The sequence below is a fragment of the Pseudophryne corroboree genome, chromosome 5 (assembly GCF_028390025.1).
Source record: "Pseudophryne corroboree isolate aPseCor3 chromosome 5, aPseCor3.hap2, whole genome shotgun sequence".
Classification (NCBI taxonomy): Eukaryota; Metazoa; Chordata; class Amphibia; order Anura; family Myobatrachidae; genus Pseudophryne; species Pseudophryne corroboree.
This window is the reverse complement of record NC_086448.1, coordinates 757,000,879-757,018,478: the sequence shown is the minus strand read 5'-3', so window position 1 is coordinate 757,018,478 and position 17,600 is coordinate 757,000,879. Positions and strand designations below refer to the sequence as shown.

The window sequence follows — 17,600 nt, the reverse complement described above, 5'->3', positions numbered from 1 at the left end:
TAACATTTGTGGGCTACATGCAAAAGCAGCCAGTATTTACCCTGCACAGAAAAAAGTAAAAATGTATTTGCTCCCCTTGCATGGCAACATGGTTTGTTCCAGATAAGTTATGATAAAGCTAAATATTTATCTTATAACATTCACTATATATTGGTAAGAGACTCAGTACGCAATGGGCGTACGGGGTACCGTAAGGGTACGCACTTAGCGTAGCAGACGCTAGGCCGTGGTCGAGACGCACGAGCGACACGTTCGCTCACGGCTTACGCTGGGTATCGAGCACGCTATAGGCGCTCCGAGTACCGTAATGCTACGCTACTAGCGTAGCGGACGCTGTGCCCACAAGAGGAACACGAGCGGCGCAGACGCTCACAGGATGACACACAGTAAACCTTGTATGCAACACAATGAAAGGCTGAGCCTATACTGTAAACCTTGGTTTTGTAATGTGAACACAATGCAATGCTAATTAACCTCTATTATATAAAAGCCTCTTGAGCGATTGAGACGCTCTGAATACTCTCAGCAATGTAATAAACACACAATACCTTGCTAAGGTTCCAAAACCTTTACTAACGAGATTATAGTATGTAAAAGGGGAAAATACAGTTAACAGTTTATACACTACAGGCTAACATCAATATCTAAACATAATAACTACACATATACAATATACAACAGCGTAACAATAACAGAGAGAGAGAGAGAGAGAGAGAGAGTATGGCAAATACAAACAGAGAACAAGTTGGTTACAGAGAAAGACTTACACACTGGGGAATGATCGCTGCGCAGTCCTGGTCACCAGCTCTCAAGTTAGTCAGTGATGAAAACCTTTTGTGGAGAGTAGACTGAGCTGGCCCAAGCTGGCTGCCTCATATACACTGCATACAGTACACTACAAAGGGGCCTACAATCTCATTGTTCATTGGACGCAGGAATCTGTCCTTACATTATAACAAAAGGTCATAGGTTGATTCAAACAGGTGGGCTGTGACTATTTCATACTGCTCAGGTGGGAGGGAATCTCAGGATTCCCGCCGCATGGATAATGAACTGCAAATATAGTAAATGTCCATAAACTTCTTATAAACATAACTATTCGCAGGAGCGATTAATTTCTCTCAAACCAATACCGGAATGTTTCTAATAATATACTATGCATACCAAACACCACTGCTCAAAACCTGTCTGACCCTTCGTATCATGCAAAGAGGGATTTCTCTGTCCATAAACCAGTTACACTAAACAAACTTACTGATATTATTAAGGAGACCATAACCTACAAAATGCACTATTTGGATTAACTATGTGACAATTGAGTCGCCCGCCAGACGCACACAAACTCTACCGTAAATGCACATACCATGCGCTTGATCGCATATCCGTGGAGGCGCCGTAACGCAACTGCGAATATGCGCACGCACGGGAGAGAATGTGCACGTGCAGCGGGCAAGCGCATGGGGTTAGTACAAGGCATGAGAATAACGATATTTTTCGACTTTGACAGTCCACCCTTTGGCAGTCACCAATAACTGCCACTTCCTAAACAAAACAGAAAAATATATATCATCATGTAAACACCTTTTTATGATTGGGTAAGGGGAGGAGAGGAGAAGGTAGGAAAAGTATGACCTAGTGAGATAGTAAAAGCATGTGTGTATGAAATCCATGTTTGAGGGGTCATGTATCATCGTGCTCGTACGTGTTTTAAATCAAGCTTCGAGGTATTGCGAAGTATATATTGAATCCTTCTTATCCCGTATCAAGGGTCTGTGGATGGGCTGTCAAACTCTACCGAGCTCTTTTCGCCTTTTGGTTGCAACAAATGGGGAGCTCATTTAGTTGATGATACATGAAGGGGGGGGAACATGTGAATGCTGATATATGTGTCTATATTCCCTGTCGACTATGTGTGTCATTACCTGGAGGTTGTAGAGATGAAGATAAGAAACAATCATTATAAATGCAGTCGTAAACTATGTGAGTTTAAATAAACAGTCGCCGATTGAGGTCTTGTCTGATGTCTTGTCTTGATGTACATGTTGTCTGATGTCTCTCGGTGCTATTGCTATAAATAGCGAGCAAAAGCTTTTCCATTGTCCATAAAGTTACAGTCTCTAAAGCAGCGTTTTTCAACCACTGTGCCGCGGCACACTAGTGTGCCGCAAGCGGTTGTCAGATGTGCCGCTGCCCGCCCACCAGTGATGCCTACCACCCCAATGCCAGCTGCAGCAGTCGCTGCGTCGGGCTTCGGTACCAAAAAGCTCTTCTGCGGCTTGGGCCATGACCTAATGTATGCTGACGCGGCATGACTCATAGGTCACGCACGCCATGTGACATCACCTTCCCACCCGCCTAGTGCTGCTCCGTGGTGCTCTGCTCACTGCTCCAATGTTGGGATGGAATGCTGCTCTTCACTGCCCGATGGTGAGAAGGGAACTTGAATTTTATAGTGAGGTTGGAGCCAGTGTTTTTTTTTAACATTTATTTGATTGTTGGGGGAAGGGGGTGCAATGTGGGGGACAGTGTGCGGCATTACAATGGGGTGGGGGGCAGTGTGTCACATTACAATGGGGAGGACAGTGTGTGGCATAACAAGGGGTGGGGCTGTATATGGCATTACATGGATGGGGGCAGTGTGTGGCATTACAAAGAGGGGGGCAGTGTGTGTTGCATTACAATGGGGGGGCAGTGTGTGGCATTACAAGGAGGGGGCAGTGTGTGGCATTACAACGGGGAGGAACAGTGTGCAGCATTACAATGGGGAGGAACAGTGTGCAGCATTACAATGGGGAGGAACAGTGTGCAGCATTACAATGGGGAGGAACAGTGTGCAGCATTACAATGGGCAGGAACAGTGTGCGGCATTACAATGGGGAGGAACAGTGTGCGGCATTACAATGGGGAGGAACAGTGTGCGGCATTACAATGGGGAGGAAAAGTGTGCGGCATTACAATGGGGAGGAACAGTGTGCGGCATTACAATGGGGAGGAACAGTGTGCGGCATTACAATGGGGAGGAACAGTGTGCGGCATTACAATGGGGAGGAACAGTGTGCGGCATTACAATGGGGAGGAACAGTGTGCGGCATAACAATGGGGAGGAACAGTGTGCGGCATTACAATGGGGAGGAACAGTGTGCAGCATTACAATGGGGAGGAACAGTGTGCAGCCAGGGCCGGCGCTACCACTAGGCAGCTTTAGGCAGCTGCCTGTGGGCGGCGACCACTGGAGGGCGGCACCGCCCAGTGAATGAAAGACGCTTCAGCTCAGCCAAACTCCTCCTATTTTTTAAGAGACGAGGAGCAGCTTGTGGGCGCCCGCCAAGTCTGTCTTCAACGTGCGTGACTGACTGTGTGAGGGAGTCCTGTTTTTGCAACCCTGCCGCTACCCCCCCCCCTCCCCCCTCCCCCCTTCCCCCTTCCCCCTTCCCTCTGCGATAGCAGCACCTGACCCGGCATAGATATACGTACCGCTGCGGTGCAGCCCTGCATAGTGGAATGTTCAAATAGGCTGCTGCAGGCAGCATGTGCTCCCGAGTAGTCCTACATTATCATTATGAGCTGGCTGTCTCCCGCGGCGCGTCGTCGTCATGATGCCCGCTCTGGTGTCCCGCCCCCACCCTGCATTTGGGCTCTGTAAGCAGTTCCCCGCTGGGCCGCTCCGCTGCCGCATCTTATTACCCGCTCCAGCGTGTGTGTCCCTGAGTTGTGGCTTACGGATCAGTCATCCACTGGGCTTGTTACCCGCTCCGACGCTCTCCCCCACGATTGGCTCCTGCAACTAGTTGTCCACATGCCCCCCTCACCGAATGGTACCTGCTGCCTCCCCGAGTCCCCCTCCTGCATCTTGTGACCTGATCCCCCCACAGCTGTTGGGCTCCCGCTGCCTCCCTCCCCCCTTCCCCCCTCCTGCATCTTGTCACCGGCTCTTCTCACGGCTATTAGGCACCCGCTCCCTCTCCCCCCCTTCCTGCATCTTGTTAATAGGTTCCTCTTCCCCCCAGAATAGGGCTCCCCCATGTTGCCTCCCCCCCCCGTATCTTGCTGCTAGCTTCCCCAATAACACCCCCCCCCCCCCCGCAATTGAGCTCCCACAGCTTCCCCCCCCCCGCAATTGGGCTCCCACATGTTGCCTCCCCCCCCCCCCTCCTGTATCTTGTTACTAGCTCCGCCCCCCCCCTCCGCAGTTTGGCTCACACATGTTGTCTCCCCCCCTCCCCCTCCCTGGCAGGAGCACCCAGTACCAGGGGAGTACTAGGAGGACGTCTCCTCAACGTGAGTCGGTGAATGCATTCTTAACAGTCTTCGGGCTGTGTCTGGATCCGCGAGAGAGCTACACTGCACCTGAGGTTGATTGGACATGCGGCGGTGAGTGACTGGAGAGCCCTGTGCCCTCCTAACCCCCCCCCCCCCCCCGTGTGTGGCCCCTGTACTCCCTGCCCCTGTGTGTTTGTGTCCTCTTCCCCTCACCATGGTGTGTGGCCCCCTGTGCCTCCCTGCCCCTGTGTGTGTGACACCTTGTGCCGCCCTCCCCCATGTATGGCACACTGTACACCCTCTGCCCCTGTGTGTGTGAAACCCTGTCCTGCCACCCCCCCATGTGTGATTCACTTTGCACCCCCTGCACCTCTGTGTTTATGGTGCCCTGTGCCCCCTACCCCCCCCCCCCCCCCCCTTGTGGGACACACTGTACACCCTTTGCCTCTGTGTGTGTCACCCTGTACCGACCGCAGGGGTGTGTTTTTGATCTGTGGGAGGGGTTAAATTGGCATTTTTGTTGTATTTTTTTTCCTGCCCTCTTTCTAATCATGTCCTGTGTCCCTGTCTCCCGGTCGGCGTCCATCGGTTCCTCTGTCCCCTGGTCACAGCCAATCACAGTCCATCATCCCACACCCTTTGCCTCCATAGTCAGGGCCCGTCAGCCCAAAGCCCCTGCCTCGTAGTCGCAGCCGAACACCCATGACCAGGAATGTGCTCACCTCGGTCACAGCCCATCGCCCAGGGACCTCTGCCTCACGTCGCAGCCTGTACCCACACACCTACTGCCCCTGCTCACGGGCTCTCGCCTGACACAGTCTGACACCCTCTTACACCATCTGTCCACTGGTTGCAGCCAGTTGTCCCATGCATCTGCGCACAGGTCGCCCCATGACCTCAGTCTCCTGGTCGCAGTCCACCAACCTGTTGCCACATTGCCTCTGAAACTTATAGATGTATTTCAATGAGGGTCTGGCATTTTGGGTGTGGTTTTGTGTGAATCTGGTTTGTTGTTTGTGAATTTTCAGTGGATCTGGATTTTTTTTTCTGTGTATTTTTCTGGATCTAGCGTCTTTCTGTGTATTTTTATGTGGATCTGGCTTTATGTGTTTTTGGTGGATCTGACTTTGTTTTGGTCTATTGTGTGGATCTGCATCGGGGATCTGGCTTTTTTCAACATGTCTTTATGTGGATGAGACCTTTTTGGTGTATTTTTATGTAAAACTGGATTTTTTAGATGCATTTGTATATAGGGGGTCATTCCGAGTTGTTCACTCGCAAGCTGATTTTTGCAGTTTTGCACACGCTAAGCCGCCGCCTACTGAAAGTGAATCTTAGCTTCTTAAAATTGCGAACGACGGATTCGCAATATTGCGATTACACACCTCGTCGCAGTTTCTGAGTAGCTCCAGACTTACTCGGCATCTGCGATCAGTTCAGTGCTTGTCGTTCCTGTGTAGACGTCACAAACACACCCAGCGTTCCCCCAGACACTCCCCCGTTTCTCCGGCCACTCCTGCGTTTTTTCCGGAAACGGTAGCGTTTTTCCCCACACGCCCATAAAACGGCCTGTTTCCGCCCAGTAACACCCATTTCCTGTCAATCACATTACGATCGCCAGAGCGAAGAAAAAGCCGTGAGTAAAAATCCTAACTTCTTAGCAAATTCACTTGGCGCAGTCGCAGTGCGAACATTGCGCATGCGCACTAAGCGGAAAAACGCTGCGATGCGACAAAAAATACAGAGCGAACAACTCGGAATGAGGGCCATAGATCTAGCTTGTTTCAATGTGGTTTGTGTGAATCTGTCGTTTTCAATATATATTTTTTTAGTGAATCTGGCTTTTTTCAATGTATTATGTGGATTTGTTTTTTTCCGTGTATCTTTATGTGGATTTGGCTTTTTCAATTTGCTTATGGGTCTGGCATTTTCAATGTATTTTCTCTATCGTCCTAAGTGGATGCTGGGGTTCCTGAAAGGACCATGGGGAATAGCGGCTCCGCAGGAGACAGGGCACAAAAGTAAAGCTTTTACAGGTCAGGTGGTGTGTACTGGCTCCTCCCCCTATGACCCTCCTCCAGACTCCAGTTAGATTTTTGTGCCCGGCCGAGAAGGGTGCAATTCTAGGTGGCTCTCATAAAGAGCTGCTTAGAGAGTTTAGCTTAGGTTTTTTATTTTACAGTGATTCCTGCTGGCAACAGGATCACTGCAACGAGGGACAGAGGGGAGAAGAAGTGAACTCACCTGCGTGCAGGATGGATTGGCTTCTTGGCTACTGGACATGAAGCTCCAGAGGGACGATCACAGGTACAGCCTGGATGGTCACCGGAGCCACGCCGCCGGCCCCCTCACAGATGCTGAAGCAAGAAGAGGTCCAGAATCGGCGGCTGAAGACTCCTGCAGTCTTCTTAAGGTAGCGCACAGCACTGCAGCTGTGCGCCATTTTCCTCTCAGCACACTTCACACGGCAGTCACTGAGGGTGCAGGGCGCTGGGGGGGGGGCGCCCTGGGAGGCAAATGAAAACCTTTAAAAAGGCTAAAAATACCTCACATATAGCCCCAGAGGCTATATGGAGATATTTACCCCTGCCTAAATGTACTAAATAGCGGGAGACGAGCCCGCCGAAAAAGGGGCGGGGCCTATCTCCTCAGCACACGGCGCCATTTTCTGTCACAGCTCCGCTGGTCAGGAAGGCTCCCAGGTCTCTCCCCTGCACTGCACTACAGAAACAGGGTATAACAGAGAGGGGGGGCAAAATAAATGGCAATATATTAATATAAAAGCAGCTATAAGGGAGCACTTAATCATAAGGCTATCCCTGTCATATATAGCGCTTTTTGGTGTGTGCTGGCAGACTCTCCCTCTGTCTCCCCAAAGGGCTAGTGGGTCCTGTCTTCGTATAGAGCATTCCCTGTGTGTCTGCTGTGTGTCGGTACGTGTGTGTCGACATGTATGAGGACGTTATTGGTGTGGAGGCGGAGCAATTGCCAAATATGAGGATGTCACCTCCTAGGGGGTCGACACCAGAATGGATGCCTTTATTTGTGGAATTACGGGATAGCGTCAACTCGCTTAAGCAGTCGTTTGCCGACATGAGGCGGCCGGACACTCAATTAGTGCCTGTCCAGGCGCCTCAAACACCGTCAGGGGCTGTAAAACGCCCCTTGCCTCAGTCGGTCGACACAGACCCAGACACAGGCACTGATTCCGGTGGTGAAGGTGACGAATCAACCGTATTTTCCAGTAGGGCCACACGTTATATGATTTTGGCAATAAAGGAGATGTTACATTTAGCTGATACTACAGGTACCACTAAACAGGGTATTATGTGGGGTGTGAAAAAACTACCAGTAGTTTTTACCGAATCAGAAGAATTAAATGACGTGTGTGATGAAGCGTGGGGTGCCCCGATAAAAAACTGCTAATTTCAAAGAAGTTATTGGCTTTATACCCTTTCCCGCCAGAGGTTAGGGAGCGCTGGGAAACACCTCCTAGGGTGGACAAAGCGCTAACACGCTTATCAAAACAAGTGGCGTTACCCTCTCCTGAGACGGCCGCACTTAAAGATCCATCAGATAGGAGGATGGAAAATATCCAAAAAGGTATATACACACATGCAGGTGTTATACTACGACCAGCTATTGCGACTGCCTGGATGTGCAGTGCTGGGGTAGTTTGGTCAGAGTCCCTGATCGAAAATATTGATACCCTGGACAGGGACAATATTTTACTGTCGTTAGAACAAATAAAGGATGCATTTCTTTATATGCGTGATGCACAGAGAGATATCTGCACACTGGCATCACGGGTAAGTGCTATGTCCATTTCGGCCAGAAGAGCTTTATGGACACGACAGTGGACAGGCGATGCGTAGAGGAGTTATTTGGGGTCGGTCTATCGGATTTGGTGGCCACGGCTACGGCCGGGAAATCCACCTTTCTACCTCAAGTCACTCCCCAACAGAAAAAGGCACCGACTTTTCAACCGCAGCCCTTTCGTTCCTTTAAAAATAAGAGAGCAAAGGGCTATTCATATCTGCCACGAGGCAGAGGACGAGGGAAGAGACAGCAACAGGCAGCTCCTTCCCAGGAACAGAAGCCCTCCCCGGCTTCTACAAAAGCCTCAGCATGACGCTGGGGCTTCGCAAGCGGACTCGGGGGCGGTAGGCGGTCGTCTCAAGAATTACAGCGCGCAGTGGGCTCACTCGCAGGTAAATCCCTGGATCCTGCAGATAATATCTCAGGGGTACAGGTTGAAATTAGAGACAGAGCCACCTCGCCGTTTCCTGAAGTCTGCTTTACCAACGTCCCCCTCAGGAAGGGAGACGGTTTTGGAAGCCATTCACAAGCTGTATTCTCAGCAGGTGATAGTCAAGGTACCTCTTCTACAACAAGGGAAGGGGTATTATTCCACTCTTTTTGTGGTACCGAAGCCGGATGGCTCGGTAAGGCCTATTCTAAATCTGAAGTCCTTGAACCTGTACATAAAGAAGTTCAAGTTCAAGATGGAGTCACTCAGAGCAGTGATAGCGAACCTGGAAGAAGGGGACTTTATGGTATCCTTGGACATCAAGGATGCGTATCTCCACGTTCCAATTACCCCTCACACAGGGGTACCTCAGGTTCGTTGTACAAAACTGTCACTATCAGTTTCAGACGCTGCCGTTTGGTTTGTCCACGGCACCTCGGGTCTTTACAAAGGTAATGGCCGAGATAATATTTCTTCTTCGAAGAAAAGGCGTATTAATTATCCCATACTTGGACGATCTCCTAATAAGGGCAAGGTCCAGAGAACAGCTAGAGATGGGTTTAGCACTATCTCAAGAGGTGCTAAAGCAGCACAACTCGTCTGCTGTTCCTGGGGATGATTCTGGACACAGTTCAGAAAAAGGTTTTTCTTTCCGAAGAAAAAGCCAAGGAGTTATCTGACCTGGTCAGGAACCTCCTAAAACCAGGAAAGGTGTCTGTACATCAATGCACAAGAGTCCTGGGAAAAAATGGTAGCTTCTTACGAAGCAATCCCTTTCGGCAGATTCCATGCAAAGGGATCTGTTGGACAAATGGTCAGGGTCGCATCTTCAGATGCACCTGCGGATAACCCTGTCGCCGAGGACAAGGGTATCCCTTCTGTGGTGGTTGCAGGAGGCTCATCTATTGGAGGGCCGCAGATTCGGCATGCAGGATTGGATCCTGGTGACCACGGATGCCAGCCTGAGAGGCTGGGGAGCAGTCACACAGGGAAGAAATTTCCAGGGAGTGTGGTCGAGCCTGAAAAAGTCTCTTCACATAAGCATGCTGGAACTAAGAGCAATCTACAATGCTCTAAGCCAGGCGGAACCTCTGCTTCAAGGAAGACCGGTGTTGATCCAGTCGGACAACATCACGGCAGTCGCCCATGTAAACAGACAGGGCGGCACAAGAAGCAGGAGGGCAATGGCAGAAGCTGCCAGGATCCTTCGCTGGGCGGAGAATCACGTGATAGCACTGTCAGCAGTATTCATCCCGGGCGTGGACAACTGGGAAGCAGACTTCCTCAGCAGACACGACTTTCACCCGGGAGAGTGGGGACTTCATCCAGAAGTTTTCCACATGCTATTAAACCGTTGGGTAAAACCAATGGTGGACATGATGGCGTCTCGCCTCAACAAAACACTGGACAGGTATTGCGCCAGGTCAAGAGATCCGCAGGCAATAGCTGTGGACGCGCTGGTAACACCTTGGGTGTATCAGTCGGTATATGTGTTTCCTCCTCTGCCTCTCATACCAAAGGTATTGAGGATTATACGGCAAAGAGGAGTAAGACTAGTGGCTCCGGATTGGCCAAGAAGGACTTGGTACCCGGAACTTCAAGAGATGGTCACGGACGATCCGTGGCCTCTACTTCTGAGAAGGGACCTGCTTCAGCAGGGTCCTTGTCTTTTTTAAGACTTACCGCGGCTGCGTTTGACGGCATGGCGTTTGAATGCCAGATCCTAAAAGGAAAAGGCATTCCAGAAGAAGTCATTCCTACCTTGATAAAGGCAAGGAAGGAAGTCACCGCGAAGCATTATCGCCGTATTTGGCGAAAATATGTTGCGTGGTGCGAGCAGCGGAGTGCTCCGATGGAGGAATTTCAACTGGGTCGTTTTCCTACATTTCCTGCAATCAGGATTGTCTATGGGTCTCAAATTGGGATCTATTAAGGTTCAAATTTCGGCCCTATCAATATTCTTCCAAAAAGAATTGGCCTCAGTCCCTGAGGTCCAGATTTTATCAAAGGAGTACTGCATATACAGCCTCCTGTGGTGCCTAAGGTGGCACCGTGGGATCTAAATGTAGTTTTAGATTTCCTCAAATCCAATTGGTTTGAACCACTAAAGAATGTGGATTTGAAATATCTCACATGGAAAGTGACTATGTTACTGGCCCTGGCTTCGGCCGGGAGAGTATCTGAACTGGCGGCTTTGTTTTATAAAAGCCCTTATTTAATTTTCCATTCGACATAGGGCAGAGCTGCGGACGCGTCCGCATTTTCTCCCTAAGGTGGTATCAGCGTTTCACCTGAACCAGCCTATTGTAGTGCCTGCGGCTACAGACGACTTGAAGGACTCCAAGTTGTTGGACGTTGTCAGAGCCTTAAAAATATACATTTAAAGGACGGCTGGAGTCAGAAAATCTGACTCGCTGTTTATACTGTATGCACCCAACAAGTTGGGTGCACCTGCTTCTAAGCAGTCGATTGCTCGTTGGATTTGTAACAAAATTCAACTTGCACATTCTGTGGCAGGCCTGCCACAGCCTAAATCTGTTAAGGCCCATTCCGCAAGGAAGGTGGGCTCATCTTGGGCGGCTGCCCGAGGGGTCTCGGCATTACAACTCTGCCGAGCAGCTACGTGGTCAGGGGAGAACACGTTTGTAAATTTTTACAAAATTGATACCCTGGCAAAGGAGGACCTGGAGTTCTCTCATTCGGTGCTGCAGAGTCATCCGCACTCTCCCGCCCGTTTGGGAGCTTTGGTATAATCCCCATGGTCCTTTCAGGAACCCCAGCATCCACTTAGGACGATAGAGAAAATAAGAATTTACTTACCGATAATTCTATTTCTCGGAGTCCGTAGTGGATGCTGGGCGCCCATCCCAAGTGCGGATTATCTGCAATACTTGTACATAGTTATTGTTAACTAATTCGGGTTATTGTTTAGGAAGCCATCTTTCAGAGGCTCCTCTGTTATCATACTGTTAACTGGGTTTAGATCACAAGTTGTACGGTGTGATTGGTGTGGCTGGTATGAGTCTTACCCGGGATTCAAAATCCTCCCTTATTGTGTACGCTCGTCCGGGCACAGTACCTAACTGGAGTCTGGAGGAGGGTCATAGGGGGAGGAGCCAGTACACACCACCTGACCTGTAAAAGCTTTACTTTTGTGCCCTGTCTCCTGCGGAGCCGCTATTCCCCATGGTCCTTTCAGGAACCCCAGCATCCACTACGGACTCCGAGAAATAGAATTATCGGTAAGTAAATTCTTATTTTTGTTTAGATCTGGCTTTTTTAAATGTGAGACAGAATTTCGCATACTCCGCCATCCAGTCCGGGTTTGGGGATGGCCATGCTTTAGCACAGGTGACTTAGTAGCCATGCTTGAGCACAGGTGATTTAGTACCTCTCTTTGATGTAGCTATCTGGACTCAAGTATGGATATCCTGGGGACCTGGACTGTAATGGCGGAGTATGGGGGGCTCTGATGGGATCCGTGGTGGCAATGTCGTCAGTTCATAATTCATCTATTCCAGTGGCTACCTGCCCATAGTGGTGCACCTTTTGCTTCCTTGTATCTCAGCTGTAGATTGTAAGCTTGCGAACAGGGCTTCCCTACCTCTCTGTTAATACCCAGTTTTGTTTTATTAGTGTTGTTTCCAATTGTAAAGCGCAACGGATTTTGCTGCGCTATGTAAGAAACTGTTAATAGATAAAATAATATTGTGTACTGAGAATTGTGGTGCTATTTGTTACCTGTGCTCTGGTTTTAGTTTTTTAGTTACTGTAATGTTAAGTTCTGTGAACCCTGTTTTGTTCTTGGGTGTGCCGTATGTACGGTGCTGCAAAACACTTGTAACACCTTATAAAAGAATATGTAATAATGATATGGGGGGGCGCGCAGGTTAAAGTTTTGCCTAGGGTGTCGAGAAACCTTGCACCAGCCCTGTGTGCAGCATTACAATGGGGAAGAACAGTGTGCAGCATTACAATGGGGAAGAACAGTGTGCAGCATTACAATGGGGAAGAACAGTGTGCGGCATTACAATGGGGAGGAACAGTGTGCAGCATTACTATTACTGCGTTTTATGTCTGTGGGGGCAAATGTATTTTTGTCAATATTTGTTCTATATTTATATTATATTTGATTTAAAACTGACGGTGTGCCTTGGCATTTTTTAAATGTTGTTTAATGTGCCGCAAGTTTAGAAAGGTTGAAAATCACTGCTCTAAAGTATTGGGCTATCGTAAAAGTTAAAGTCACTAGGGATATTGGGGGCTTGTGGCATAGTTCATCAATGGTCTGTATAAAAGAGGTTGTCAAATTCTTCTTCCAAGCGGATGTCTTTGTACCTTGGAGGAAAACAAAGGAGAAACGGGTGAAAGAAACGGACCGTGGAATCACATTTTCATCACAACATTGTCTCTATCGTTGGGTCATAAATCAAATTAGTTGTTGTTATTACAGTGTCCTCGCTCCCCAGACTCATCACTCTGGTACTACCTTTACACTTCGTTAAAGTCCGAACGCATCTAAATATCAGGCCAACCAATATGACGACTCCCAGAATACACAAGAGAAATATCCCTACGTCCATTATAATACCTTGGGTCCATTCTCCTAAACCAGAGAACCAATTTCGTGGGTTCAACCATGACACCCAACTGGTCAGCTCATTACCCACAGCAGCGAGTGTGAGATTGTGTTTCCTTCGAAACTCCCACTTCAATTGCAAAATGTCATCCATCTTTTGGTCTATGACCTCGGCCGGGTCCTCAGTGCTGTTTGTAATATACGTGCAGCACTTTACCCCATACTGAGTTGCTAGGGTAACACAATACCCGCCTGTCACTGCTGTGAGATAATTGAGAATCATCCTATGCTGAACCAGCTCTGTTTTGTAGGCTTGTAACTCTTTCCCAGTGTACCTGAACGTGTCGTCATACATTTCGGTGATATTGTCTAACAATTTCGCTAGCGCAGATATATATTTATAATTTATCACTCCTCTGGCGGTACGAGTGATATCTAACGCGAGTAGGAATTGAATCCCGGTGGATTCATGGATCAGATCAGAGGCCGAGTGCTCTGTCCTCTCTATCAGGTGCCTTTTAACGACGTGCTCGTAATGAGTGTGAGTATAAGGAGCTTGGGCACCAGGGTGATTGTCTTTCATTTTGTTATGGGATACAGTCATTACTTCAGGCAGTACTTTTCCAATGTAACACAATCCCTCTGAGTTTGGGGCAAGCCACTTATACGCCTTTCTCCCGCATATGAAATATGCATCATCGGGGAGAACATATGGGACAGAGTATGACATTACCAACTTACAAATTTTCCATGTGAAATCTCCTAACCCTAACTCTCCCATCTGTCTAGTACACGTATCAGGTTTACGATATGTGCACAGTATCCTGGTGATACTTCTCCAACTCGCATGGTCCTACTTCCTAGAGCAGGGGTGGCCAATCAGTCAGCGACAAAGAGCCAAGAAAGATCTTTGGGCATGCCAAAGAGCCGACACCATGTGCACGCCAAAGGCACGCGTGCAAAAATGGGGCGTGGTCTTGTGCCTGCTAGGCCACGCCCATTATAAAATACATTGAAAAAGCCAGATCCTAAATAAAATACATAGAAAGGGACAAATCCACATAAAATACATTTTAAAAGCCAGAGCCAAATAAAATACATTGAAAAGCAAGATTAACATAATACATTTCAGTTCCTCCATGTGTCACTCCAGTCCCCCATGCCACTGTAGTAGCCCTTCATGTGACCAGTAGCCCCTGCTCCAAACCCGTGGTGGTCTATGCTGAGGTAGCTGTAGTGCCCCTTTGCTTGCCAGTGGGTTCTCACCTAGTATCCGGTTCCCTCAGTCCACTTAGTGACACTGGCAGTGCGTGCCCAGCTGGAGCACAGTGGTTTCTGGATCATTTGCGGTCACCTGACCTCAAGTGTCAGGAGCCGCATCTGAATGAAGAAAGAGCCACATGCGGCTCAAGAGCCACTGGTTGGCCACCGCTGTCCTAGAGTATACCTATACCGGAAATATTTTCCACTGTTGGCGATCTGGCGTATAAGCTCTGTGTCTATGGGCATTCTATCGGCTCTATATGAAAATGTCATGGTTTGATTACTCCATGACACTTCCCAATTTCCTGGCTTTCGGGGATTGGAAATGTTAAAGCATACTAAGGACTTATCCACGTGTTACTGGTGGAGCTTCAAACTAGGAGGACTAGAGATATTAAACCTCTTGTCCACCGGCCTCCCACCACTTAACTCAAGTACCTCTCCTACAGTTAAAGGGAATGGTACTAGTCCTGATTTGCTATGACCTTGAGGTACTTGAGAGCATACCCAACAGTCTGTCTGATTTAACACTTTACCCACTAAGGAGTGATAGTCACTCAATGGATGCCGGTCCATGTGGACATTAAAACTGGACTGACATTTCTTGATGCACCCATCCTCAACTATATTGTCACAAGGCCTACAGATGCAGTTCTCTTCAGCTAACAATACTTCACAATTCCTTCTATTGTCAATGCTACCAGATCGTTTTCTGATACTCGCCTTTACTCGGTGATTATGTTGCTCTTGGAAAACTACGCCTCCATCCTGGTCATCAGAACCCATTCCAGATCCTTTCTCGACCTCCATGGTACTCTCACCGAAACAGACTGCTCTGGTCAACATCATGGTCAACAGGAAAATCCGGATCACAGTCTCTTGGGGCAAGTCCATCTTATAGGAGGAAAAGGAGACAAATAAGACGGGGGAAGGAGAATAGGAGGGAGATGGGAACTGGAGAAATTAACAAAAGGGAAAAAGAAATCTGGCTCGACAAACGCCTCCGGTCTTATTATTCTCAGCGCTCAGGTGTCGTCTCAACCTTCCCGGAACAGACACTCTAGTGATACAACCTCTACCGTCTGTTCTTTATCACGGGACCTCTCTGGGTCAGCAACCTTTTTACAATGAGACGAATGGACCCAAGTCTCTCTCTCGGCAACCTTCAGTGCTGTTGTGCTGGTCAATAAGACTTGATATGGTCCTTCCCATCTGTCAATAAGGCAACCTGAGCGTAGAAAATTTCGTATCATTACATAATCCCCAGGTTCAATGTCATGACAATTACTGTCTGGCAAATCAGGAATCACCAACTTTAGATTATCATTCTGATTCCTCAATTGCTTACTCATTTTAACCAAATACTTTACAGTGACTTCATTGTTACATTTCAAATCATCCTGGGGGTTAATCATAACATGGGGTTGACGACCAAACAGAATTTCAAAAGGAGACAGATTAAGAGGGAACCTGGGAGTGGTTCTGATGCTGTATAATACGACTGGCAAAGCTTCGGGCCACAACAATCCTGTTTCAGCCATTACCTTGCTTAATTTGTTTTTAATAGTGCTGTTTACTCTTTCCACTTTCGCACTCGCCTGGGGGCGGTACGGAGTGTGCAGCTTACTATTAATTCCCATCAACTTACACATTGCTTGAAAAACTTCACCTGTAAAATGGGTACCCCTATCACTCTCAATGATTCTAGGGATACCGTACCTACACACAAATTCCTGCACAATTTTCTTTGCAGTAAACACAGCGGTATTTGTGGCCGCGGGAAATGCTTCAACCCAATTTGAGAACACGTCAATACAGACCAATACATATTTTACATTTCTACAAGGTGGCAATTGTATGAAATCAATTTGTATTACCTGGAAAGGACCATCTGTAGGAGGGATATGGGATGGCTCTGTTGGTATTGCCTTTCCGATATTCTTCCTCAAGCAGGTGAGACATGTCATCGCTCTTTTACCCGCATGGGAAGAAAATCCTGGGGCGCACCAATAAGCTCTTACCAACTTACACATTCCTTCTTTGCCTAGATGAGTCAGTCCATGTGCCGCTTCCGCTAGACTTGGAAGGTATGCTCTGGGTGCCACTGGCTTACCCTGTCCATCTGTCCAGAGTCCTGAGGACTCCTGGCCATATCCTTATGACCTCCAAACTGCCTTTTCTTGTGGTGAACACAAATCTTGCATTTCATATAATTTCTGTGTGTTTACAGTATTAAATACCATCAGTTGTGTGCTGTCTGTCTGTATGGGATTACTGGCTGCTGATTTAGCAGCTTCGTCTGCTCGGCTGTTACCAAGTGATACCGGGTCTTGGCTATACGTGTGAGCTTTACACTTGATAACAGCCACTCTGTCGGGTTCCTGTATCGCTGTTAGAAGTCTTTTGATGTGGGCTGCATGTGCTACGGGTGTGCCAGCTGCCGTCATGAAATTTCTGAGGCGCCATAGGGCCCCGAAATCATGGACTACTCCGAAGGCGTACCTAGAATCTGTGTAGATATTGGCTGACTTGCCTTTAGCCAGCTCTGGTTAGGGCAACCAGTTCAGCAACTTGTGCTGAGTGTGGTGGGCCTAGGGGTTCCGCTTCTATGGTACCTTGGTCATCTACGACTGCGTATCCAGTACACAAGTCTCCCGAGTCCGTCTGTCCGTGACAACTGCCGTCAAAATTTACATCTTCCAGTGGGTTGTCACTGATGTCAGGCCTTGCCGTGAAATTTTGGGCCAAATATTCCATACAATCATGTGTGTCATTTTCCTTACTAAATCCTCCTTCACCATCACTCTCATCCTCTACCCTTTGTGCCTGTCCAGGCACACCTCGGAGATATGTTGCAGGATTTAGTGCGCTGCATCTCCTTATGGTGATGTTTACGGGGGCCATCAACGCCAATTCCCATCTTGTAAACCGTGCTGATGAGACGTGTCTGGTTTGGGCCGAATTCAGTAAAGCTGACACTGCATGTGGTGTATGAATTGTGAGATTGTGTCCTAGCACTACATCTTCGCTTTTACTTACTAGCAATGCTATTGCTGCAACACTTCGCAAGCATGTGGGGAGGGATCGCGCTACCGTGTCTAGCTGAGCGCTATAGTAGGCTACCGGCCTGCTGGCATCACCATGCTTCTGGGTTAAGACACCTGCCGCGCACCCAGCACTCTCTGTTCCGTACAGCTCAAAGGGTTTTCCATAATCTGGCATGCCTAATGCTAGTGCCTGCGTTAGGCA

The 17,600-nt window shown here is 48.4% G+C and overlaps 1 long non-coding RNA gene across 1 annotated transcript in view; it reads left to right on the top strand.

Moving 5' to 3' along the window:
• The first annotated feature begins 4,206 nt into the window (after positions 1–4,206).
• The window catches only part of LOC134928448 (uncharacterized), a 215,854-nt gene continuing 202,460 nt past the window's right edge, over positions 4,207–17,600 (top strand). The window contains exon 1 of the long non-coding RNA XR_010177927.1: positions 4,207–4,371. This is a non-coding gene — a long non-coding RNA (uncharacterized LOC134928448). The remainder of the gene's footprint in view (positions 4,372–17,600) is intronic.